We start from the raw sequence: 25955 nt of genomic DNA on the forward strand, positions 1-25955 counted from the left end.
TTCAAAAAATCTCCCTAGCATTCAGTATTATTGGAGATATTATACCCAATGTGTGCCTTTCAGTTTCTTAGAGGAAGCTGGGGAAAAAAGAACATAATGTATATTAATTTAAATCAAATAGGCTGGCAAAAGACAAGCAAAACTTTAGAAAAAAATCCATTTTAAAATTCATAAGGAAGTTGTTTGGGCTTTGAATTTTACCTCTGAATGTTGTGACAATAGTTATCCTTAGTTCATATGATAGCTAGTTCCATAAACTTGAACTGGCTGGTTCCTGCAAAGTTTCTTTGTCCTGTGGTTAAATATTTCCCTGTATGGACAGCCATTTTCATGTTTCTAATGGATTTTAGTTGTTATGTCAGTTTGTGGTTTCTTATCTAGCTAGGAACAATTCCAGACAAAGCTTGTGAAAATCAGGGAGACACTTAAAACCATAGATGTACAAAGTGCTATAGAAGTGAATAAAAAGTCAAGATCCTTATTCCTCCTTGTGAGATGCTTATAGTGATAAAGGATTGGCTCAAGGGACAGGCCAAAATTATTTCTTTTTTTAATGAAATCAGTGACAAAATGGAAGATTGCAACTTTTCTGTGGACAGTTAATTTGTTATATACGCAGACATTTGAGAGGAATCTGAACTCCAGACTTGCATTCAAGTGGAAAACAGAACAGCAGTGCAGGTTTATATATATTAACTGTCTGACAAAGTTTTATTTAGATTTGTATTTTTTCCTGTTTATGTTGTGATTGTGATCATGAACCTGTGGAAAGAGGGATGTCAAACCAGTACAGAACATTCCTCACACTTCCCTGGAAATTTATTGAAACTACTCCAGGTCACAAGTAGCCAGATCTCAATGGATCTGCAGAATATTTGCTGGAATGGAGTAGGCAGATGTGCCACTCTGTGGCATAGTCTCCTCTAAAACAGTAGGTACAGTATTTCATTCCTTAACATTTAGGAGAAGGAATTGCTGTTTTGTGCCATCCACTCCTCAAAGAAGAGGAACTTTCAAACCATTGCATAGTGCCTACAGAAAATATATTGCTGAGGAGAAAGGGTGGCAACCTGTATACAAGTTTGGGACTTCCTTTCTCCATGGATCTCAAACCTTCTGCTTTCTTCTCTAATACCAAAGGTCACCCCCCCAAATGAAGGATGTGGAGGAAATGTTGCTGGTAACGCTTGTACAGTTTCCTAAATCTTCTATCCTTTAACAAAAGTGATATTTCATAAATCCTGAAGTCTAAAATATGGTGGCATTATAGTGGAGTTCCATGCAGTTGGAGGATAAGAAACAGTTTAAGACGGGCAATGGACTGATCTCAACTTTTGTCCTTCTTCCAAAGATGGTTTCCCAGAGTACAGGGCTGTTTTTGCCTGTTGCCTCCCCACCTGTCTGGACCTCTTCTTCCATCTAAACTCCAAGAATTGTCTTCTATAAATTGTTAATTTCATACCATTATTCCTATCTGTGTCTCCTTAAATGATGAGAAATAATCCCTCTCTTTTTATTCTCTATGTGTTACAAATATTTAAAATGTTTTGAGCCAGAAGGACAAGATAATGCAATAATTGTTGTTAACGTTAATAGAGCTGAAAGATCATAGGGTGCTGAGGTGGGATTTTCAAAAGCACTCAAGCATTGGCCTCTGTTCCTACAGAAGTCAAGTAAGCCTTACTATTGTTTTCAGGGGAAGCAGAGCTACAACAACAGTAAGACTTTTGAAAACATGTATGATATCTATGTAATGATTATAAAGACAAGATGGGGACATCCATCACTTCTTATTAGTTTAGTTTAACTTCTGTTTTGGCCTCCAATTTACCCTCCTTTTAAGAGCCACTGCAAGGCCCCCTAATGCAGGAATTAAAAAAACAACAAAACAAAACCTTTTCTTCTGACTACACCTATGAAAAATAAAATAATCATCAAAAACCTTGTGAGTTCATTCTGTGAGTTGCTGACTGCTCTCTGCTTCCATAAACATCAATGAGAGTTGTGGACAATCAGTACTATGCAAAACTAAGCCGCAAACTACCAACCACTGGAAGTATGAAAGACTGTCTAAGAAAGATTAGGAAGTTCTCTCTGATATGCAGTATTTACTAAACTAACCAAACAAAAGCCCACCAACCCTCCATGTTGCATAGTCTTGCAGGCATACTCCTGCTCCACTTCATTACATGATGGTGACAAGTGACAATTCCTTGGTGGTTCAGACACCTTATAAAATACCTTTATTATCTTTGATATCTCACTTAAACAATGCTGAGTAATTTGTTGTATTTTTATTCACTTAATTTCCCAGAAGTGAATCATTTAGTATTCAGCTATGTACAGCCACAACATTTTTTTGATAGTAGTTCAATTCAATTATTTGGAAGCCAACTTAAAAAAAACCCAAATGTTCCAAAATGAGCAGAAGTTTGAAACTGTTCTTGAAACTGGCAGGGAGGAGTAGGTGACTGTTACTGGCAGATTTCTAATAATGAGTCACAAATGATTTTAAGCTAAGCACCATTCCAAATTACAAGCTTATTTCTTGAAGAGATTATAGAGATGGAAAACATCCATAGGTCAATTTAGTCCACTAGCAGTGAAGGATTGTTCTCAACCCTTGTTCTAGTTGAAAATGTATCCAAGGATGGGATGGCCTTACCGCATGCACTGAGTCATTTTGTTGCAGTATTTTGTTGCATTTTATTCATCCAAACTTATTAATTTAAATGAGAATTCATTATTATTTCTATTGCAGTACTGACTACAGGCCCCTATTACAGTGGCGCCCCCATTGTGCTGGGTTCTGTAGATACACATAATAAGAGACAGTCACTGCCCCACAGTTCATAACTGAAAAAGGTAAAGGGTGGAAGACCAGAAGTATTTCCATCTCCGGTTTTGGATATGGGGAACCGAAGCAAGAATTATTATTATTAATTATTATTATTATTATTATTAAAAATTAAGCGACTTGTCCAAGGTGTCACAAACCAGGATTTGGCGGTCAGGTCTAGCAGTCATAATAGGGGCAATCAGGCCAGGAACAGCACTGAAGGTTAGAGCTGGAGTCAGGAACAAAGCAGTGCTGGAGTAGACAGGGCTGAGGCAGGTGCAAGGCTAGCACAAGAGAGACTAAAGCTGCAGATATGTGCATTGAGCAGCCGGAAATCACTTGTTGCTGTTGGGTTTAAAAGAAGGTTTGCAGTCTTTCTTAGGTGGAGAGATCAAGCAGGTGTCCTGTTGTGGGCTCAGTGGTGCTCAGAGGCTGCCCCGAGACTAAGCATGCACAGACGCAAGTTCTTATTCCTGACACAAGATCACAGGCGACGTCTCTGGTATAAGTAGCAATTCAACTGAAATCTCCTGGATCCAGTAATCTAACCAAAGAGCACCCTTTCCTTTCTAATACCACTATCCTCCATTCTAGTTGTTAAGATGGTGATTCAATTTAATATCATGGTTTTTAAAAAAATGGTGCATAATTTGCATAATATGCATAATTTACACATTCTGTAGAGCCTTTTTCATCTAATGTTAGGTTGCTAACTCCATTGCGGTCTTTTGGCTTGCTTGTTTAAACTATTAATTCGTCCATACACTCATAGAATCATAGAACTGGAAGGGACCTTGAGAAGTCATCCAGTCTAGACCTCTGCATTCCTGACAGGTGTTTGTCTAACCTGCTCTTAAAAATCTCCTATTATAGAGATTGCACAACCTCACCAGGCAATTTATTCTAGTGCTTAATCCCCCTGACAGGAAGTTTTTCCTAATGGCCAAACTAAATCTCTCATGCTGCAATTTAAGCCCATTGCTTCTTGTCCTATCTAAAAAGATTAAGAAAAATATTTTTCCTTCCTCCTCCTTGTAATGACCTTTTACATACTTGAAAACTGTCTTCTCTTGTCAGACTAAACAAACCCATTTTTTTCAATCTTCCCTCATAGGTCATGTTTAATAATTTTTGCTGCTCCTCTCTGGACTCTCTCCAATTTGTCCACATCTTTCCTGAAATGTGGCACCCAGAACTGGACACAATACTCCAGCTGAGACCTAATCAGAGTGGAGTAGAGTGGAATTGCTTCTCGTGTCTTGCTTCCAACACTCCTGCTAATGCATCTCAGAATGATGTCCACTTTTTTTGCAACAGCATTACACTGTTGACTCATATTTAGCTTGTGGTCCACTATGACCCACAGATCACTTTCTGCAGAGCGACTTCCTAGGCAGTCATTTCCCATTTTGTATGTCTGCAACTGATTGTTCCTTCTAAATGGAATACTTTGCTTCAGACCATTTCTCCAGTTTGTCCAGATCATTTAGAATTTTACTCCTATTCTCCAAATCACTTGCAACTCCTCCCAGCTTGGTATTGTCCCCAAACTTTATGTGTGTCCTCTGTATGCCATTATCTAAATCATTGATGAAGATATTGAACAGAACTGGATCCAGAACTGGATCCAGAACTGATTCCTGTGGGACCCCACTCGTTATGCACTTCCAGCATGTGAACCACAGATAACTCTTTGGGAACAGTTTTCCAACAAGTTTTGCACCCACCTTATAGTAGTTCCACCTAGGTTGCATTTCCCTTATTTATTTACGAGAAGGTCATGCAAGACAGTATCAAAAGCGTTCCTAAAGTCAAGATATACCACGTCTACCACGTCCCCCCTATCCACAAGGCTTGTTACCCTGTCAAAGAAAGCAAGTAAAAGAAGCAGTGAGAGATAAAAAGACTTCCTTTAAAAAGTGGAAGTCAAATCCTAGCAAGGTAAATAGAAAGAAGCATAAACACTACCAAATTAAGTGTAAAAATGTAATAAGAAAAGCCGAAGAGGAGTTTGAAGAACGGCTAGCCAAAAACTCAAAAGGTAATAACAAAATGTTTTTTAAGTACATCAGAAGCAGGAAGCCTGCTAAACAACCAGTGGGGCCCCTCGATGCTCGAGATACAAAAGGAGCGCTTAAAGACGATAAAGTCATTGCGGAAAAACTAAATGGATTCTTTGCTTCAGTCTTCACGGCTGAGGATGTTACAGAGATTCCCAAACCTGAGCCGGCTTTTGTAGGTGACAAATCTGAGGAACTGTCACAGATTGAAGTGTCACTAAAGGAGGTTTTGGAATTAATTGATAAACTTAATATTAACAAGTCACCAGGACCGGATGGCATTCACTCAAGAGTTTTGAAAGAACTCAAATGTGAAATTGCGGAACTATTAACTAGGGTTTGTAATCTGTCCTTTAAATTGGCTTCCGTACCCAATGATTGGAAGATAGCTAATGTAAGGCCAATATTTTGTGGAAGTAGAGAAAGAACTGACAGGGATTTGTAGGGGATCTTAATGCATGACAGTCTCTGTTAGCAAGAGTTAGGCTAACTGTAACCCTTATAACGCAAGATTTGTAGAAGCGAGGATTGTGTGAGGCGAGTGGAAAAGAACTGTGTGAGAAGTTGTTTCGACCTTGTGTAGATAATGTGTAGATAATAGGAAATGTAGACTGGAGTCTCTTAAGTGAGAAAAAACAAGATATCAGGATGACCTATGTATAAACAAAATGCAGTTGTTGCTTATTATTGTCTGTAACGAAAGTATAAATGCTTGCTGTAATTGTTTACCTGTTGAGAGACCTGTCTAGGAAGGGGAAACCCTATGTCCTAGTGCACTCTCTCCCTGCTGTAGCTGCTAAACAGAATAAAGTATCTGACTCTGCTGCACCCAACCAAAAAGTGAGAACTAAGTTTTTCTCCGACAATTTAAAAAGGGCTCTAGAGGTGATCCCGGCAATTACAGACCGGTGAGTCTAACGTTGGTAACGGGCAAATTAGTCGAAACAATAGAAAAGAATAAAATTGTCAGACACATAGAAAAACATAAATTGTTGGGCAAAAGTAAACATGGTTTCTGTAAAGGGAAATCATGTCTTACTAATCAAACAAATATGTGGACAAAGGGGATCCAGTGGACATAGTGTACTTAGATTTCCAGAAAGCCTTTGACAAGGTCCCTCACCAAAGGCTCTTACATAAATTAAGTTGTCATGGGATAAGAGGGAAGGTACTTTCATGGATTGAGAACTGGTTAAAAGACAGGGAACAAAGCATAGGAATTAATGGTAAATTCTCAAAATGGAGAGGGGTAACTAGTGGTGTTCCTCAAGGGTCAGTCCTCGGACCATTCCTATTCAACTTATTCATAAATGATCTGGAGAAAGGGGTAAGCATTGTGGTGGCAAAGTTTACAGATGATACTAAACTACTCAAGATAGTTAAGACCAAAGCAGACTGTGACAAACTTCAAAAAGATCTCACAAAACTAAGTGATTGGGCAACAAAATGGCAAATTAAATTTAATGTGAATAAATGTAAAGTAATGCACATTGGAAAAAATAACCCCAACTATACATACAATATGAGGGGGCTAATTTAGCTACAATGAATTAGGAAAAAGATCTTGGAGTTATCGTGGATAGTTCTCTGAAGATGTCCACGCAGTGTGCAGAGGCGGTCAAAAAAACAAACAGGATGTTAGGAATCATTAAAAATGGGATAGAGAATAAGAAGGAGAATATATTATTGCCCTTATATAAATCGATGGTACGCCCACATCTCGAATACTGTGTACAGATGTGGTCTCCTCATCTCAAAAAAGATAAACTGGCACTATAAAAGGTTCAGAGAAAGGCAACTAAAATGATTAGGGGTTTGGAATGGGTCCCATATGAGGAGAGATTAAAGATGTTAGGACTTTTCAGCTTGGAAAAGAGGAGACTAAGGGGGGATATGATAGAGGTATATAAAATCATGAGTGATGTGGAGAAAGTAGATAAGGAAAAGTTATTTACTTATTCCCATAATACAAGAACTAGGAGTCACCAGATGAAATTAATAGGCAGCAGGTTTAAAACAAATAAAAGGAAGTTCTTCTTCACACAATCAACTTGTGGAACTCCTTGCCTGAGGAGGTTGTGAAGGCTAGGACAATAACAGCGTTTAAAAGAGAACTGGATAAATTCATGGAGGTTAAGTCCATTAATGGCTATTAGCCAGGATGAGATAAGGAATGGTGTCCCTAGCCTCTGTTTGTCAGAGGGTGGAGATGGATGGCAGGAGAGAGATCACTTGATCATTACCTGTTAGTTTCACTCCCTCTGGGGCACTTGGCTTTGGCCACTGTTGGTATACAGGATACTGGGCTAGATGGACCTTTGGTCTGACCCAGTATGGCCGTTCTAATGTTCTTATCAGGTTGGTTTGACCCAATCTGTTTTTGAAAAATCCATGCTACTGATCATCTTCTAGATGCTTGCAAATTGATTGCTTAATTATTTGCTCCATTATCTTTCCAGGTACAGAAGTTAAGATGACTGGTCTGTAATGCCCTGGATTTTCCTTATTTCCCTTCTTATAGATTGGCACTATATTTTCTCTTTTCCAGTCTTCCGGAATCTCTTCCATCTTCCATGACTTCTCAAAGATAATTGCTAATGGCTCAGATATCTCCTCAGTCAGCTCCTTGAGTATTCTAGGATGTAATTCATCAGCCCCTGGTGACTTGAAGACATCTAATTTGTCCAAGTAATTTTTAACTTATCCTATTTTAGCGTCTTCTGTTCCTGCCTCATTTTCATTGGCATTTACTACATTAGATGTCCATCATCAACTTTCTTGGTGAAAACTGAAACAAAGAAGTCATTAAGCACCTGTGACATCTCCACATTTTTTGTTATTATTTTTCTCCCCTCATTGAATAGCAGGCCTACCCTGTCTTCCTCTTGCTTCTAACATATTTGTAGAATGTTTTCTTGTTACCCTTTATGTCTCTGGCTACTTTGATCTTGTTTTGTGCCATGGACTTTCTAATTTTGTCCCTACATACTTGTGTTATTTGTTTATATTCATCCTTTTTAATTTGACCTAGTTTCCACTTTTTGTGGGACTTGTTTTTGATTTTAGATCATTGAAGATCTAGTTAAGCCAGAGTGGTCTCTTGCCATACTTCCGATCTTTCCTATGCAGTGGTATAGTTTCCTCTTGTGCCCTAAATAATGTCTTTGAAAAACTGCCAACTGTCTTCAATTGTTTTTCCTCTTAGACTTGCTTCCCATGGGATCTTACCTACCAAATCCCTCAATTTGCTAAAGTCTGCCTTCTTGAAATCCAATGTCTTTATTTTTCTGTTCTCCCTCCTACCATTCCTTAGAATCATGAACTCTATCATTTCATGATCACTTTCACCCAAGCTGCCTTCCACGTTCAGATTCTCAGAGAGTCACAGACTTTAAGGTCAGAAGGGACCAACATGATCATCTAGTCTGACCTCCTGCACAACACAAGCCGCAAAATCTCATTCACCCACTCCCGCAACAAACCCCTAAACTTTGTCTGAGCCATTGAAGTCCTGAAATCATGGTTTAAAGACTTCAAGGTGCAGAGAATCCTCCAGCAAGTGAACCGTGCCCCACGCTGCAGAAGAAGGCAACCCCCCCACAGGGCCTCTGTCAATCTGCCCTGGAGGAAAATTCCTTCCCGACCCCAAATATGGTGATCAGCTAAACCCTGAGCATGTGGGCAAGACTCACCGGCCAGACACCCAGGAAAGAGTAATCTGTAGTAACTCAGATCCCACCCCATCTAACATCCCATCACAGGCCATTGGGCATATTTACCGCTAGTAGTCAAAGATGAATTAATTGCCAAAATTAGGCTATCCCATCATACCATCCCTCCTAAACTTATCAAGTCTTGAAGCCAGATATGTCTTTTGCTCCCATCATTCCCCTTGGAAGGCTGTTCCAGAACTTCACTCCTCTGATGGTTAGAAACCTTTGTCTAATTTCAAGTCTAAACTTCCTGATAGCCAGTTTATATCCATTTGTTCTTGTGTCCACATTGGTACTGAGCTTAAATAATTGCTCTCCCTCCCTGGTATTTATCCCTCTGATATATTTATAGAGAACAATCATATATCCCGTCAGTCTTCTTTTGGTTAGGCTGAACAAGCTGAGCTCTTTGAGTCTCCTTTCATAAGACAGGTTTTCCATTCCTCGTATCATCCTAGTAGCCCTTCTCTGTACCTCTTCCAGTTGAATTAATCCTTCTTAAACATGGAAGACCAGAACTGCACACAGTATTCCAGATGAGGTCTCACCAGCACCTTGTATAGCAGTACTAACGCCTCCTTATCTTTACTGGAAATACCTCGCCTAATGTGGCCATATCACATTGGCGGCTCATAGTCATCCTGTGATCAATCAATACTCCGAGGTCCTTCTTCTCCTCTGTTACTTCTAACCAATGAGTCCCCAGCTTATAAAAAAAAAATCTCATTAATCCCTAAATGCATGACCTTGCACTTTTCACTATTAAATTTCATCCTATTACTATTACTCCAGTTTACAAGGTCATCCAGATCTTTCTGTATATCCCAGTCCTTCTCTGTATTGGCAATACCTCCCAGCTTTATGTCATCCACAAACTTTATTAGCACATTCCCACCTTTTGTGCCAAGGTCAGTAATAAGAAGATAAAGTAAGATTGGTCCCAAAACTGATCCCTGAGGAACTCCACTAGTAACTTCCCTCCAGCCTGACAGTTCACCTTTCAGTATGATCTGTTGTAGTCTCCCCTTTAACCAGTTCCTTATCCATCTTTCAGTTTTCATATTGATCATATTGATTTCATTTAATAATTCCCCATGTGGAACCATATCAAATGCCTTACTGAATCGAGGTAAATTAGATCCACTGCATTTCCTTTATCTAAAAAATCTGTTACCTTCTCAAAGAAGGTAACCAGTTCCTCCCTATTAGTCAAAATCAAAACTAGAACAGCCTCTCATGCCCATATTCGGGAGCCACCTTGCATCAGAAGATATCGGGGGAAGTGTTGAATGTCAATTCTGATATTAAGTATCAGAGGGGTAGCCATGTTAGTCTGGTTCTGTAGAAGCAGCAAAGAATCCTGTGGCACCTTATAGACTAACAGACGTTTTGCAGCATGAGCTTTCGTGGGTGAATACCCACTTCTTCGGATACAAGAAGAAGAAGTGGGTATTCACCCATGAAAGCTCATGCTGCAAAACGTCTGTTAGTCTATAAGGTGCCACAGAATTCTGATATTATAAAAGATGCTATTACCATTAGGCACTAATGTCTACATTCTTCATAAAACAAAGACTGTACAACTGGTAATCAAGTCAGATTTGTTAATGCTGCATGCTCTGATAATGTGGACATAATATACACTTGAGTAGGATAGGAAGAGGTAAATGGCCTGTTCTGGAGATAGGCACTAAAGGGACTCACTTGCCAAAACCTACTGCTAGTATCAAGCCAGGTGGGAAGGCCATCCAGATGGATTTAATAAAAGGGAGGAAGCAGACTTTAGAGGGGACTGTCCTGACAGAGGAACTGAGGCCTGAGGCAAAGAGAACCTAGTGGCTGAGATGAACAACCAAGCTTGGGAAGAAGGCTTGGACTAGATTTTATGTTATCTTATTGTTTATTAGTAAAGCCAGACCACAAAAGTGAGATCAGTTTTGACCCTACCATAGAACATGTGGATTGAGTCTTAGATCAGATAGGAAAGTCACTTGCTCATAGTACTGTAATGACAGACAAAGTCAACTCACTCCAAACTGAAATTGTCTTCAATCACTAACAAATGTGTGGTTCAATTCTAGGATTTAATCCCAATAGGGAAAAAAAATCTAATTGAAAGTTATGTAGAGGGGTTGTATAGTGAGTGTTTAAATCACTTCTTATTTTCCATTTCTGTTCTGTTGTGAGGGTTTTTTTTGGTGCTACATTTTTATTATGTATGCCTAGGAATACCTAGGGAAGAAGTGGATTCTCCAGCTACTGAAGTCTTCATCTCAAGACTGGATGTATTTCTGGATGATGTTTTAGTCAAACACAAGTTACTAGGCTCAATACAGGAATAACTAGGTGATATTATATGACCTGTGATATACAGAAGGCCAGACTAGATGATCTGAAGTCCCTTCTGGTATTAAAAATCTATGAATCTATGTGAATGATTGTCCATCTTTGGTTGCGATAGAGGCACCACTCCCTAATTTGCCTCTCCTGTTTTAAATCAGATTAGAGGAATAATTATTTATACTTACTGAGTGTTTTGTGATGGTCTTCATTTGATCATTCATTGCTCTTTGTCAGTGTGCAGAGAAAATTACTCTTCATTAGGAGGCTATAACAAGGTTTCACAGATCATCAATTCAGTGTTGAGTAGAAAATTCTATGAGGCTAATGTGGAGCTTTTCCATTAGTTTCACCAGAAGTTAAGATCTCATTTAATAAAATGTAAGTTTCTAGCTCTTATGGCTGTGAAGAACATCTTCCAAATGTGACTAAATATTAATACAAGGCAGATTCATTGGGACAGATCCTCAACCTATATCAACTGACTTTGCTGAGCCAAAGGATCGAAATGATAAATTAAAGTAAGACTGATTCCTGACATTGCAGACCGATTCTTGGAGCAGTACAGAGGTGGACAGTCTAACACCCATATGTTAGCCCCACAGTGCAACCTGAGCAGGGCAGTTCTTCTGGGATTGGAGAAGCAATCTTCTCCCTCCTTCATACACAGTCAATTCACAGCAGCAGAACTGCCCCATAGCTGCTAATCTAGTGTCAGGGAAGGAATACCTTCATCTCTGCTTGTGCCATCCATTGCACTGGGAAAAAAAACTGGTGGATGGCTATGCTCTCACATTCCTGCTGCACAGCATCATGAAGGGACCCACTATGGGGATAGGATCTGTGTTCAGTGCATGGACATCCTAAATCCTGTGCAGTGGAACTACCCTCATTCTACTCTGAGAGGGCCCTCCATAGTTGAGGAAATAGCAGGATTTTCTATCAGTTGTGAGGGCTGGAAATAAAAGCTTAGATTCTTCTGGTCAAGTAGTAGATACTGAGGGTAATTGCACACCTTTTAACTGTGTTTGTGTAGCACCTAGTACAATAGGTCCCTCAGCAAGATTGAGGACCTTTGAATATTACTGTGTTATGAAGGTTTGCTACTAATACCACTCCAGTAGAACCTCAGAGTTACGAACACTTTGGGGTTGGAGATTGTTCATAATTCTGATGGTTTTGTAACTGAACAAAACATTATGGTTGTTCTTTCAAAAGTTTACAACTGAGCATTGACTTAACACAGCTTTGAAACTTTACTATGCGGAAGAAAAACGCTGCTTTTAATCATCTTAATTTAAATGAAACAAGCACCGAAAATTTTCTTACATTGTCAATTCTTCTTTTAAACTTTCCCTTTTTTTGTATTAGCTGTTTATGTTGAACACTGTACTGTATTTGCCATTTTTTCCCCCTCCCTTCTTCTGCTGGACCCCTTGGTAGCGGTGTATATGAAATTGTGCATCTATGCTTAGGGTTAGAGCTGGGAAAATATATTTCAGCAAACAACAATTTTGTCTCCAAAACTGCATTTTTTTAGGGAACTGAAACTATTCATGAATTTGGGTTGAATTTGGGGAATAGTTTCTGCAAAAAATAAAAATTCAGAAATGTTTTATTTTGATATTTCTGAAATAAACCATTTTGATATGTTTGACTTGAATGATTTTTTGTTTTGTTTTTTGGTTTTTAATTTTGAAGAGAAAAGCTGAAAAAAATCAATTTCAACTAGAAACCTTTTTTTTTTTTTTTTAGTTTCTCTATTCAGTCACTGAATAAAAAAAAACCAATTTTTCACTCAGCTCTGTGGGGGACATTATATGTAGTATTCCTCAATGTTCATTTACCTTCCCATGTTGTTCATGTGTATATGAAGATTCCCAGAAAAAAAATTGTAAATAGAGGTAGAATTGAGTAAAATTTTCACAACAAAATGAGCTCATGAAATATTCATGAAGTGTGACTGCTCTTGGAGATAGCTGGTTGGAAGGCTTTGTACTCAAGCGTGGTGTGTCCTTTCCCAGAGCTCCAGGACACTACTGAGACAAGAACAGCACAGCTAGCATCAGATATTATTTCCTGACACCTTTGTTGTGTCTGTCAGCAGAGGACACTTCTGTATTAACAGCTCAAGCGGGATTGGCGGTCAGCATTAACCATCACAAATAGCTGTGCTTTATCCAAGCTGCCCTCTGTCTATGGCTTAATTGGAGTGGGAGTTTAATGCCGCAGGTGCAGTCATGACTGACAGGCAGCTTTGCCTGTTCACAGGGAACACAAGAGCCTCACCTGATCCCTCTAGGGTGCTTCATGAATGACAGTAATAATGGGAAATAATCAAGGAGAAGAAGTAAGACAAAGGCCATTTTAGAGAGTTGATCTTCCTCTCCTCACCTATTTGAGGGTTCTGAGAAATTCTAAACTAAAGAACATAATATCCATCAGGAATGTCAACGGTGAGATAACTACGACCGCAATTTGTACAACTGTCTTAAACACTGCTAACAAGCCCCTGCAGAACTAATCTCCCGAATGTGTCTGAAACATACAAAAACACACTCTATAGTCCAATCTGTGTTAAGGACCAGACAAAAGGGCATTTCTTCTCTCAAAAGACTGTCAATATATCTTGGGTTTGGAAAAAAACATGTTAAAACTAAAGATTTCTCTTTAGGAGTTGTAACAAACAACAATAAGATAATGTCACTTATTTTAAACCATATAGGGTATGTCTGAACAGAGGCTGGGAAGTAGACGTACATACATACAAACACTAGCTCTGCTCAAGCTGGCACCCTAAAAATAGCAATCTGCTAGAGTGGCACAGGTGGCAGCTTGGGCTAACCACCTGAGTACAATCCCGCCCAACCCCCTAGGTATGTACTTGGACAGCTAGGTAGACATACCCACAGTGATGGAAGAATATCCACGGTAACCAAAGTCTTGTGCTTCAGTTCATTTCTCCTTCCTCTGGGTAACTTAAATATCCTGCCACTGGCCTGGATATTTTTTTTTCCTCTTAGCTAGGTTGTTGGGGAAAGATTCTGTTTTCATGTCCTTGCCTGTGGAGGAAAGGTTTAGCCAGCTGTTAGACATGTAACTATGGAAGCTATCCCTCATCCCCCATCACTTTTCCCTGGCCTCACTCCTCTTGTAACATGTTCATAATAGCAATACAGCCATCACTGGCATGCAGATAAGTCACAGCTACGGATAAGATCCCCATCTCTCCCACCTCTGACAGCAGCCCTTTTGTATACCAATCTGTATATATTGTTATTCATGGGTGTATAAGAATAGATACCAAGTTACTTGATAAGAAGGTTGGTCTTATGGCCAGGACATTGGACTTAGCCTGGGGAGACATAGGTTCAGTTCTTCACTATATCAGACTTGTGTGACCTTGGACAAATCATTTACTCTTTCTGTGCCTCAGTTTCCCATTTATTAAATAGGAATAATAGAACTTGCCTTTTTCACAGAATTGTTGAGAAAAAAATATAGTAAAGATTATGAGGTGCTCAGATAATGCAGTAATGAGAGACTAGGATGGAAGTGCACCTCATATAAATAGCCTAGGCTTGCAAATGAGATTATAACATGCTATAGCTATGGCAATGACTATGCTAATGACTGTGTTAAGCCTCTGAATGGACCACATGTAAACGAGATGTTTCTAGAAATCTTAGCAGACTCAGTGAGTAGAGTGTTTATGCAGTAACTAAAAGAGCTAAACCTTCTCTCCTGATGCCTGCTCTGAGTGCTTAAACATTACAGCTGAGTTTATGTATTTCTTCACAATATCCCTGCCTTGTAAAGTTTTTAAACTTATGTTAATCATGAAAATCATCTAAACAGTTTTCTGCTAATAAAAGCTATTTATCCATCCACTGGAATCTATCTAATGTCATATGTCCACATCTATATTGCAAATAAGCTATTAGATTTAACTATACTCATAGGATATTCTTAGTAAAAATGGTGCTCTCCTTTCACTTTTATAGCTCCTCCCCTACTGTTAGCGGTTCCACAAGAGGCCTATGAAATAATATCACTAAGGAATAATTGGCACTATATATCTATATATATTTTAAAAATAGAATAAGGATATTAAAAAAGGAACAATCCTAAAATAAAGATATTCCTGAGTGCACAAAGGCAGCTGCTGTATTGGCACTTGCAATCAATTACTGTACTATAAGGCATTCATTCCTCTAGAAGAATCTATTATTTTGAAACATAATGCAAAGTCACAGCAGGCGTCATACTGGTGGGCTGTGCATAATGTATCTCAGCCAGACTACAGAGAGTATTAGACAAATCAAACCCTGTGTGTATTCTGTAACAAAGTCAACAATCCCTATATATCACTTCAAACCATTTTACCGGATCTCATTGTCAGGAACATGACATTCATTACCAGGAACCAAACCCTTCATTAAACAGTTTGACAAAGACTTTAAAGCAATACACTAGTATAAACAGAAGAAGTGGAATTAACTTCCAATGGTGAGCTTTTAAAAGGAATTTATATATATAATTTATATATTTATATATATAAAATACGCTATGGCTTTATTGTCATACATGTGTGCCACTTGATGTAGTTTTTTATTCATATACATAGCCATGTACATAGAAACATTAATTTAAAATAGTGACTGTACACACATGCTTTTACTATACTGCAGAAATTCACTAATCTAAATTTAATTAATCTGTTCTCTTTATAATTCACAAAACATGTCAATCTCTCCCCATCTCTCAGCAGAGATGTTCAGATGTTGTTGTGAGTTTTCATATTAGGAACATTTCCTTATTTTTACAAAATATACTATGGCACATCTACAAGTGTGCTATGAAGTATTAGCACAGGTAATTGAAACTAAATTATCATTGATAAAATAAATGAACAAAGTGCATTTTGTAACACCTGCTTGATTTTGTGTGTACTCCCTAATTTACAAATTTAGACTCTGATCCTGCAATGGCTGTCTAAAGTGAAACGTGCATAACTTTCAGTATTGGGGATTTAAATAATTCACAGTCATTGGTTTAAATTAATAAATTAGTTTTATTAATAAAAATAAAAACTACACAAAGTAGCACACATGACAATAAAGTCATTCATTACATGATCATTTCTCAAATAATATATCATACAAGATGGATATATAAATTGCTGAGCCATGTGATCAATTATATTTTTCAGGGTACAGTATTGCCTCACCTATGTTCTGCTCACAAATCTGCCTCTGATAAAAACAACCTTCAGAAAACAGCTTCACCATCAAATATTAAATTTTCTCCCAAAATTATGCTGACGTGGTGTTGAGGCACCATTAACCCCTCATCAGGGTGAGTGGAATGATATCATATAAGAACCACTAAGGCTAGAACTTTCCAATGAGACTAAAAGTAGTTGCTTGAAGGTTCCAATATATCAGTCTTAAAATTGCCACATTATTATAAACAGAAAAGCCATTCTATATAATTGTAAAGGTTTCTAAAATGTCATAGTTATGATTTTCCTTTCCCTCTTGTTTTTATTTAGTTAGAAAGTGGTAGTCAGATCTTAGAGGCAGAGGGTTTTGAAAAATAATATCAATAAAATTGTTAAAGCTCTTTAAATTGTTACTAACATTTGTCTCGGAAAAATATTTCGTGCGTACAGAATACATAATGATGTGACATGGTTTAAAGGATTTATTGGCATGCATTTGGGATGACCTACATAATTTTGTCATGATTTCACTACTTGTTAGTTATTCAGTCTTCCTAAATTCATGGCAATAAAATATTGATATCATACTATTCCATTACATCTCAATTAGTAAGATATATGGGCTTCATTCTGGGCTGCTTGTGTAAAGTGAGCACTGCAGCTGTAGTTCCACAGGTAATTCTGGTGCAACCGGCTAGATTGTTCCATTCTGAATGTCTAGAAGGTTTTATACCAGAAATGCTAACAATAGGCTACACCCTTATTCCTGGGTTTATTCTCTAGGCTCAACAGATGAATGATACAGTGTAAAATCTATTTTAAATGAAATAGCTGAAAACAGAATAAGCCAATTTAAAAATGAAAATGTGTGTGTGTGTGTGTGCGCGCATAGCTATATAGTATCAAACAGTCATTCCTGTAATATTTTCCATTCTCTTCCTTATAGCATCTAACCATTTGACATGTCTGCAGAAAATCCCTTTCTCCCTTGTGCCCAACGATGTCATGCCTGCTTAAATAAATTAACTCTAAGTATAAAAAGAGATCATTTTATTGTAGACTAAAGAAAATGTTAGATTTAATTTATAGTTTGTCTTCCCAGACCAGTAATGTCTATCCAGAGCCAAATGCCTGCAGGTTGCTTTAGTTTTCATTCTACTGTAAGCCATTCACATTCTTCCAAATTCATTTTCAGAATCTAAGTAGGTCAGCCATATCCAAGACACACTGAAGACTGTCACCTAAATGCTTTGGAAATTAAATGGGACAACCCTGTGAGTCTGACATAAAAGACACAATTTTGAAAAGTGGGAGTTGCTTCCTTATGAGAATTTTTTTGCCGTGTTTAAGGTTAGTGTTTAAGGTGAATGTATTTATTATGCCTAAGTATTTCAGCATCCTTTTGCTCAGACAATGTTCCCAGGTGTTCTTAAAGGTCTTTCTTATGCCCTGTCTCTTCTTACACTATTGAATTTGGTGAATTTATCTATTTAAAGTTCATGTATTATGTATCTATCTTTCTGAGTGATAATGTTAAGAAGTTTTAAGAAAAGGGGAAATAGAATAATGTATTGTTTTTAGTATGACACCGCTGGGATGCAAACAGCTGAGTTTAAGTCAGAGGTTCTCAAACTGGGGGTCAGGACCCCTTAGGGGTCGTAAAGTTTTACATGGGGCTGTCAGCCACCACCCCAAACCCCACTTTGCCTCCAGCACTTATAATGGTGTTAAATATATTAAATGTTTTTAATTTATAAGCGGGGTCACACTCAGAGGCTTGCTGTGTGAAAGGGGTCACCAGAATAAAAATTTGAGGACCGCTGGTTTAAGTTGTGCCATACTCTTCAATGTCCTATGCCTTATTTATTGCAATTAAAATATTTTTCATAATAAAAAGATAATGTAGGGGGAAAATCTGTTTTCAGAAGTTTATAACTCTTACCTAAAATTCCCCCTTTGCCATATCTGGCCAAGATCCTACAGTTCAGGATCAAAGCTCTAAGTTATAAAAATGTAGAAGTTAGTTAGGGCATAAGCCAGCAACTGTGTTCTACCTTCTCAGGTTCTACCTGTTCCTCAGAAGCTTCAGTCTCTCAGAAAAGCCACCCCAACCATATGTATCTTAAGGCATAGGGCCAGATCCTCAACTCACATATCTTCATCAACTTCAGTAGACTGATTGTAAATTTACAATAGCTGATCATGTAGCTCCAATAATCTAGCATGTGTATATAAATTCACCTTTTTACTATAGCATGTGTGTGTGTGTCTCTAAATCTGTAATATTAAAAAATCATCAATATATAAATATAAAGAAAAGCTATTGTATTTACAGTAAAAGTCAGTTATAGCATTATATAAATATTACTTTTATTATAAAAATAATGTATATACAAGGAGGCATATAGTTGCTGGAGGAAACAACTTTAAATATCCTGCCCTTTGTATATTTAAATTTTTAACCATAGTGTTGCATTAACATCAAGTATTTTTGTTTTTACTTTTCTTTCTATTTTAAGTTGTGCGATGAATACGTAAAAAGATTGACGCCTATACTACACACTTCTGATGTCAAAACTTTGTTCACAGGAGTTATCAGCAATGAATTTTGACAGGAACACTTTGTGCAGAATTTAGAATATATTGAATGTAGATTCTGAACCAAACTTTTTTCAGGTTGGAATCCAGTGGGGTTTGGCACAATGCCATTTCTGTGCTTCTGTGAAGACCACCACCACCAAATCCAGGGAGATCATCATCTCTCGCCAGACCTCTCCAGGGGAGAGAAGAGAAAAGCTCTTCATCACAAACAGCCTGAAGGAAAAGGAGGAGATTGACTTGACAAAAGAGACATGCCCTTGCAAAAAACCAACAAGTTGAAGAGCTGAGATGGTCATTCCACCACTCCTCTATGTATTTCTTCAACACTTGCACTATTATTGTGGAAGCAGCAAAGAATCCTGTGGCACCTTATAGACTAACAGACGTTTTGCAGCATGAGCTTTCGTGGGTGAATACCCACTTCTTCGGATGCAAGACCGAAGAAGTGGGTATTGTGACTACTTCTGCTGTTTTTATATGTCAGTTCCGGCTTTCTGCATGCTCCTGGCTGTGTATAATTTTATAATATTGATGCTGGCTTTGTGTATGTCCCATGCTCTGTATTTTTTTTTAATGTTGATGCTGGCTATATGATACTTAATTGAACTTTAAGTAGCTTAAGATATTTAATTTAACTTTAAAATACTCTCAGCTCCAGAGTGACTGTTTAGCACCAAAAAATGGAATATCATCCCAAACCTATAGAACTAACATTCCAAAATACTCTTGGCCAGATTCTAATGCCCTTACTCACACTGAGTAGTAACTTTGTCAACAGGTAAGTCCACTGAAGTTAACATGAGTTAAAGTGAAAGAAATTGGCCATCTGGTGTTATTTACAATCCCAAAATAGCTCCCTGTCTTTGTAATAGGCTGAACTATGGGTGTTTAAAAATCTGGATCCAGAGCACAACCATGTCCTTGCAATCAGAAAATGTACAGACTGTTTCACTCTAGGGCCCACTGCAGTGCTAATCATTCCAAAAGACACACAGAGGAAAAGGAGGCATTCTGCCCAGATTGCAAAAGTATTGAGGTCCTTATGTCTTAGTGGGGGCTAGGCACTTCAATATCTTTGAGGATCTGTGTTTCAGATACTCTGGTGATGAAGGTGATATAAGAATCTATGTAGAATGGAATAGATATGGTCCTATAAGCTGCTCTCTGCACAGGTGACCACAGCTGCCCTACAGTGGGAGAACACATATTGCACCTTTTCAAAAGGAATAGTTGTGCCCAGACTCACTCCGTGCTCCCAGAGAAACTGTGTGTACCTCTAGCACAATGCTTATGGGACAGGCCACTAGAGTAGTCTGTCTGCCCAGCCCCATCCCTGAGAGCTGAGGGTAAGAACCACAATTTGGCCCATAATAAGCAGAAATTCTATCACTAATTTCATAAAATGCCAAAAACCTCTGAACAGAACTCACTTATGGGATTCAAATGAATTCAAACATAGCAAACTCCATTTAATAGTCTGGATTGCTTTAAAAGACCCGCAACAATGATTAAACTTCTTTCCAGGGACTTTGTCATGGTTTAAAATGTTAGTGTTCTGTATTATGAAATAACTTGAGAAAATTATAGGACTGGTTAAAGCCCTCAATGATTTATCTAATAAACTGTTAATAGATTAATTATTCATTCTATTGTGTTAATGGATTTTGTTATTGGATAATGGTGCCCTAATTGTGAATGGAATAATAATAAAAAAAACACAGCTTACTGGCAGGCATAAGAGAGGAAAATCACAAACAGAATAGGGGTCTGAGTGCTGCTGTTTGAGATAATTATGCACCTCAGGTCAAGTAATCAGTTTTGAACTTAAGGGCTACTTATCTATTTTTTTCTTTTGTAAGGGAAGTTTTATCAGGGGTTGTTTATACATGGATTTTGCTTCTGGTTATGCCTTTCGGAATGTTTGGGTATGAAAATGTGTGAGAGACGGGGGGGGGGAGAGAGAGAGAGAAAGAGAGAGAGAGGGGCTCTATTTCATGCTACAGAATTTGTGCAGTTATTTGGTTGCTGGCAGCGGGAGAAAAGACAGATTTTGGCAGAATAGTGATCAACATGGGAGTCTAATACTACACTGATCTTCTAATTTTCAGGAGATAGTCTGGGGTGAAGAGTGTTTAGATTTATTTTTTACTTTTTGTATCTGTAATATATCCTGATCTTTGTTCTGTACTTTTTGGTCTTTGTTCTAAAGTTTTTATTTAAATAAATGTGAACAGAGAAAATACAAGACTCAATTCCAGGACTATTAGAATATAAGAACATAAGAACATAAGAAAGGCCGTACCGGGTCAGACCAAAGGTCCATCTAGCCCAGTATCTGTCTACCGACAGTGGCCAATGCCAGGTGCCCCAGAGGGAGTGAATCTAACAGGCAATGATCAAGTGATCTCTCTCCACAAGTTGACTGTGCGCTGCGTGAAGAAGAACTTCCTTTTATTTGTTTTAAACCTGCTGCCTATTAATTTCATTTGGTGACCCCTAGTTCTTGTATTATGGGAATAAGTAAATAACTTTTCCTTATCCACTTTCTCAACATCACTCATGATTTTATATACCTCTATCATGTCCCCCCTTAGTCTTCTCTTTTCCAAGCTGAAGAGTCCTAGCCTCTTTAATCTTTCCTCGTATGGGACCCTCTCTAAACCCCTAATCATTTTAGTTGCCCTTTTCTGAACCTTTTCTAGTGCTAGAATATCTTTTTTGAGGTAAGGAGACCACATCTGTACACAGTATTCGAGATGTGGGCGTACCATGGATTTATATAAGGGCAATAATATATTCTCAGTCTTATTCTCTATCCCCTTTTTAATGATTCTTAAGATCCTGTTTGCTTTTTTGACCGCCTCTGCACACTGCGTGGACATCTTCAGAGAACTATCCACGATGACGCCAAGATCTTTTTCCTGACTCGTTGTAGCTAAATTAGCCCCCATCATGTTGTATGTATAGTTGGGGTTATTTTTTCCAATGTGCATTACTTTACATTTATCCACATTAAATTTCATTTGCCATTTTGTTGCCCAATCACTTAGTTTTGTGAGATCTTTTTGAAGTTCTTCACAATCTGCTTTGGTCTTAACTATCTTGAGAAGTTTAGTATCATCTGCAAACTTGGCCACCTCACTGTTTACCCCTTTCTCCAGATCATTTATGAATAAATTGAATAGGATTGGTCCGAGGACTGACCCTTGGGGAACACCACTAGTTACCCCTCTCCATTCTGAGAATTTACCATTAATTCCTACCCTTTGTTCCCTGTCCTTTAACCAGTTCTCAATCTAATGGAATCAATCTGAAATGTATGTGCATGGGATTTTATATAAATTTGCAGATAAAAAGATAGCACATTGTACAGCAGCTTGACTGACTACATGTTAGTAAATTAGGGGTAAAAAACACTATGGGGCTCTTGAAATTATCCCCCAAACAAGTAAATGAATGAAACTCTATGGCCCATATTTATACAAGAGGTTAGATTAGATGATGGCTTCAAAATCTATGAAAAGTATCACAAAGCTAGGTAACTCAGAATTAAAGATAAACTTAAAAGAAATTCCAACATGTTAAGCTATGAAAGTACATGGTTAATTCACCCAAACTATCCTATCTTTGTCCACTAGTGATGTCATGCAATAACAATGACATTATAATTAGTGCATACTAAAGTTTGCAATCCCAGGTTAGTTTAAACTGATTTTTTTTTCCTGCCAAACACTATCCACCTGTGATATCGAAATATTACTCACAGTAGACTGCAAATCTGTGATCCTTCTTCGCCTTTCTCACATAATCTGGTATCCGTGAAATAGTTAATGAAGATGTTGCCATTTATATTGTCATCACCGAGCATCTAAAAGAACACTGAGATTAATGGGGAAGTTCAGGTCTCCGAGTTGCTGATGTAGTCTAAGTGCAGCATTCCACTGTTTACCCCTGTTTCAGGTTCTCAGTGTTTAGTCTGCAGTCATAAAGGCATAGAGATTTACTGTAAAAAGAAAAAAGAAAAGTTTGGATTCTGGTGAAAAAATAGCAGGCTACAAATTAAATAAAAGAATAGTCTTGAGGCCCAGATCCTCAAAGGCATTGAGATGCCTAGCTCCCATGGATTTCCCTTTGAGGATCTGGGCCTCAGTGACCAACCCAGGGTGACCTAGCCAATTTGAGCCCTGCCTATCACCATCTACAGAAGGTCAGTTCAAAAAGCTTTAACCATCTACACCTGACAGTAAAATTACCTCTCAGCCATCTGTACATAGTTTACTACGCATTTTTTGTTTTGGGGAAGAGAATGAGAAGAGATTTTTGGCAGATGTATTAAGATTTTTTTCTTAACTGAGAAGATTTTTCCTCTTTGAATATTTCATAGTATCTTGCTTTTCATTTTCAAAATATAATTGAGTTCCATGAGGGATTTGGAACACCTTCACAGTATAATAAAAATAACTAATGAGTACACTAGACAGGAATTTATTGAAATACCTGCTTCCTGCTGATCTGCTGGAATGACCAAACTCTTGTTTGAAATATGTCTGCCCATGTGGGACTTCAGTGTAAAAAAAATCTTCCTATTTCAGATATGAAAGTGTAAATACAATACCATAATACAAAAGACTTCAACATGTATGAAAGAACTGAGTAAAAGCTTATTGGTTCCTGTAAGTAAAGATCTCTTTTTTTTTAAATAAGGTCAGTGAGAAATGGTTGCAGTGTTGCCTTCTATTAGATCAAACTTTGAATAATCCAATATTCATTGAAAAATCAATGGGAAATGGGGACCTTTAACAGAGTGGCTTGCCCATGGGCGGGAGAGCCTGAGGCTAAACCAACCCTGATTATGAGATGAGCCTCCCCTGAAGGGAATCAGATGCTTTAATATAAAAGGTAGAAGGAAGCTGCAGAGGTGTGACTGACTGAAGGGGAAAAAAAGAGTAAGGAAATAAGGCCAGAGTGGGAACTGGTGGCTTCACGTAGAGCTTATGATTTTAGATGTTAGATTATTTTTGGTTAAGGACTGACTGTGTTTAGTAGATGTCACAGTGCTGTTCAAGAACAGGAATCTGGCCTTCCATGATGCCTGAGCTCAAAAGGTAGAGAAATATGCCCCTCTGGCTGAAACCTTGAGAGCTGAGGGTTACCAGGTCCAGATACACACACTGATCATCAGAGCCTTAGGCGCATGAGACCCCAGTAACAAGTAAGTGCTGAGAGAATGCGGAATCGGTCAACACTATACTCGGCTGATGCAGCAACTCATGATGTCGGACACTATCAGGTGATCGAGGGACATCTACATAGAACACATCACTGGACATCAGCAATGCCAGGAGGCATGAGCTGGAGTGCTGATGAGAAGCGCAGTTAGGAAAGTAACAAATATTTTCTTCATGGACTGTATTTTCTAAATGGACAACCAACCTAATTCTCAATTACCAAGGCACAATCTCCACTCAGTATTTTGCTTTCCACAACCAAATCCCTGTACAACTTTTCATGAGTATTTGTATTCTAATATCTAAACTGTATTGTTAAATCTATTCACCTAAATTTGGGTTATTGCGGAGTATGTACTCTATGTATCATATGACTTTAAAAAAAAACGTTGTATTTGTGGATAATCTAAGCACTATACCCAGATGTCCAGACACTCTTTTCCCATGTATGATTTTTTTAATATTAGTTTTAACAAAATTTTAAAATTTAAATCAACCCCAAAAGGGGTGTGTAGACATGTGGACTCACCCCTGCGGTGCCTCCTGCTAGTGCTTTCTGGGAATTAGCGCTTTTTCCAGCCTCCCGAAGTGCCCTCTGCAGGCCAGTGATCCACCTGTCCTCTTGGGCCCCATGTCCCTCCCTAGACCCTGGTGCCCTTTTAACTGGGGTGCTGCCCCCTGGCAGTACCCCACCAATCTGGGTCACCACTCCTTGGGGAACCCGCAACCCATCTTTGGCTACTACCCAGTCTCCATCTAGCCCCCATTCACTAGGGCAGACTGCAGTATCAGCCACTCATCATAGGCAAAGGGGTTTGGACCTGCTGCCTTTGCCTACCCCTGGGCTGCCCCCTACAATGCCCAGTACCTATTGGCCTTATACTAGGCTGCAGCCTGGGGCTTTCCAAGCTAGAGCTCCCCCGCCTTTCCTCAGCCCTGCTCCACTCAAGTAACCTGTCTCTAGCACCCTGCAGCCAGGCCCTTCTCTCTCTACAGGCAGAGGGAGACTGACTAGGCTCCTGGCTCACTGCCTCTTATAGGGGCCAGCTGGGCCTGATTGGGGCTTGGCCCCAGCTGCAGCCACTTCCCCCAATCAGCCCAGGCTTTTAGAGCTGCAGCTCTCGGCAGGGCTGCTTTTAAACCCCTCAGAACAGGAGCGGGTAACCACCGTGCTACAGTAACATTTAAAAACAAACAAAAAAAACCCCTACATGACTTAGGAGCCTAAATCCCACTAAAAGTCAATGAGACTTAAGCTTCTAAGTTATTTAGAAATTGTTACCTAGTGTTCAAAATTCAGTTTGGGGATAGATGACAACATTCAATTCCAGAACTCAGCAGTTCAGTTAGAGGTTAGAAGGTTTAGCATTCCTTGGGGTAGGAAAGAAGGCAAGAGTTGGTTGTTCTCTCTTACTGTGTTTCATCCTAAATAGGGCCTGCTCCTGCAATGAGTACTATATAGTATCTGTGTAGTGCCCTGCTGAATTAATTGTGTCTCCCCTCAGTTACTGAAGTCTACCCATTCAGTACTTATTGCAGGATCAAGTCCTGAGACTTTGGGAACCCTCACCCTCTATCCCCACCTTGCCTCAGTATATGGCTACTGCCAGTCATTGTCTAGCCCCACGCCCTGGGGCAGACTGCAGTATCAGCCACTCATCACTGGCAAGGAGGATTTGGACCTGCTGCCTTGGCCTACCCCTGGGCTGCCCTCTGCAACCCCCAGTATCCCTTGGTCTTGTGCTAGGCCACAGCCTGGGGCTCCCCAGTGCCTCTGCCTCCCTACAGCCAGGCCCTTCTCCCTCTACAGGCAGAGAAAGACTCCTGTCTGCCCCTGGCTTGTCTGCCTTTATAGGGCCAGCTGAGTCTGTTTGGGGCATGGCCTCAGCTGCAGCCACTTCCCCAATCAGCCCAGCCTAAAAGCTGCTTTCTCCAGCCACAGCCCCCTCC

The 25955-nt window shown here is 39.0% G+C and overlaps 1 long non-coding RNA gene across 1 annotated transcript; it reads right to left on the reverse strand.

Annotated features, from left to right (window-relative positions):
- Positions 1 to 25333, reverse strand: LOC123370838. The gene is made up of 4 exons (XR_006579588.1): positions 25288 to 25333; positions 22542 to 22780; positions 13859 to 14014; positions 1 to 77 (listed from the first exon to the last, which is right to left on the reverse strand). It is a non-coding gene; the product is annotated as an uncharacterized LOC123370838 (long non-coding RNA).
- Positions 25334 to 25955: the final 622 nt, after the last annotated feature.

The sequence above is a fragment of the Mauremys mutica genome, chromosome 5, assembly GCF_020497125.1.
Source record: "Mauremys mutica isolate MM-2020 ecotype Southern chromosome 5, ASM2049712v1, whole genome shotgun sequence".
Taxonomy (NCBI): Eukaryota; Metazoa; Chordata; order Testudines; family Geoemydidae; genus Mauremys; species Mauremys mutica.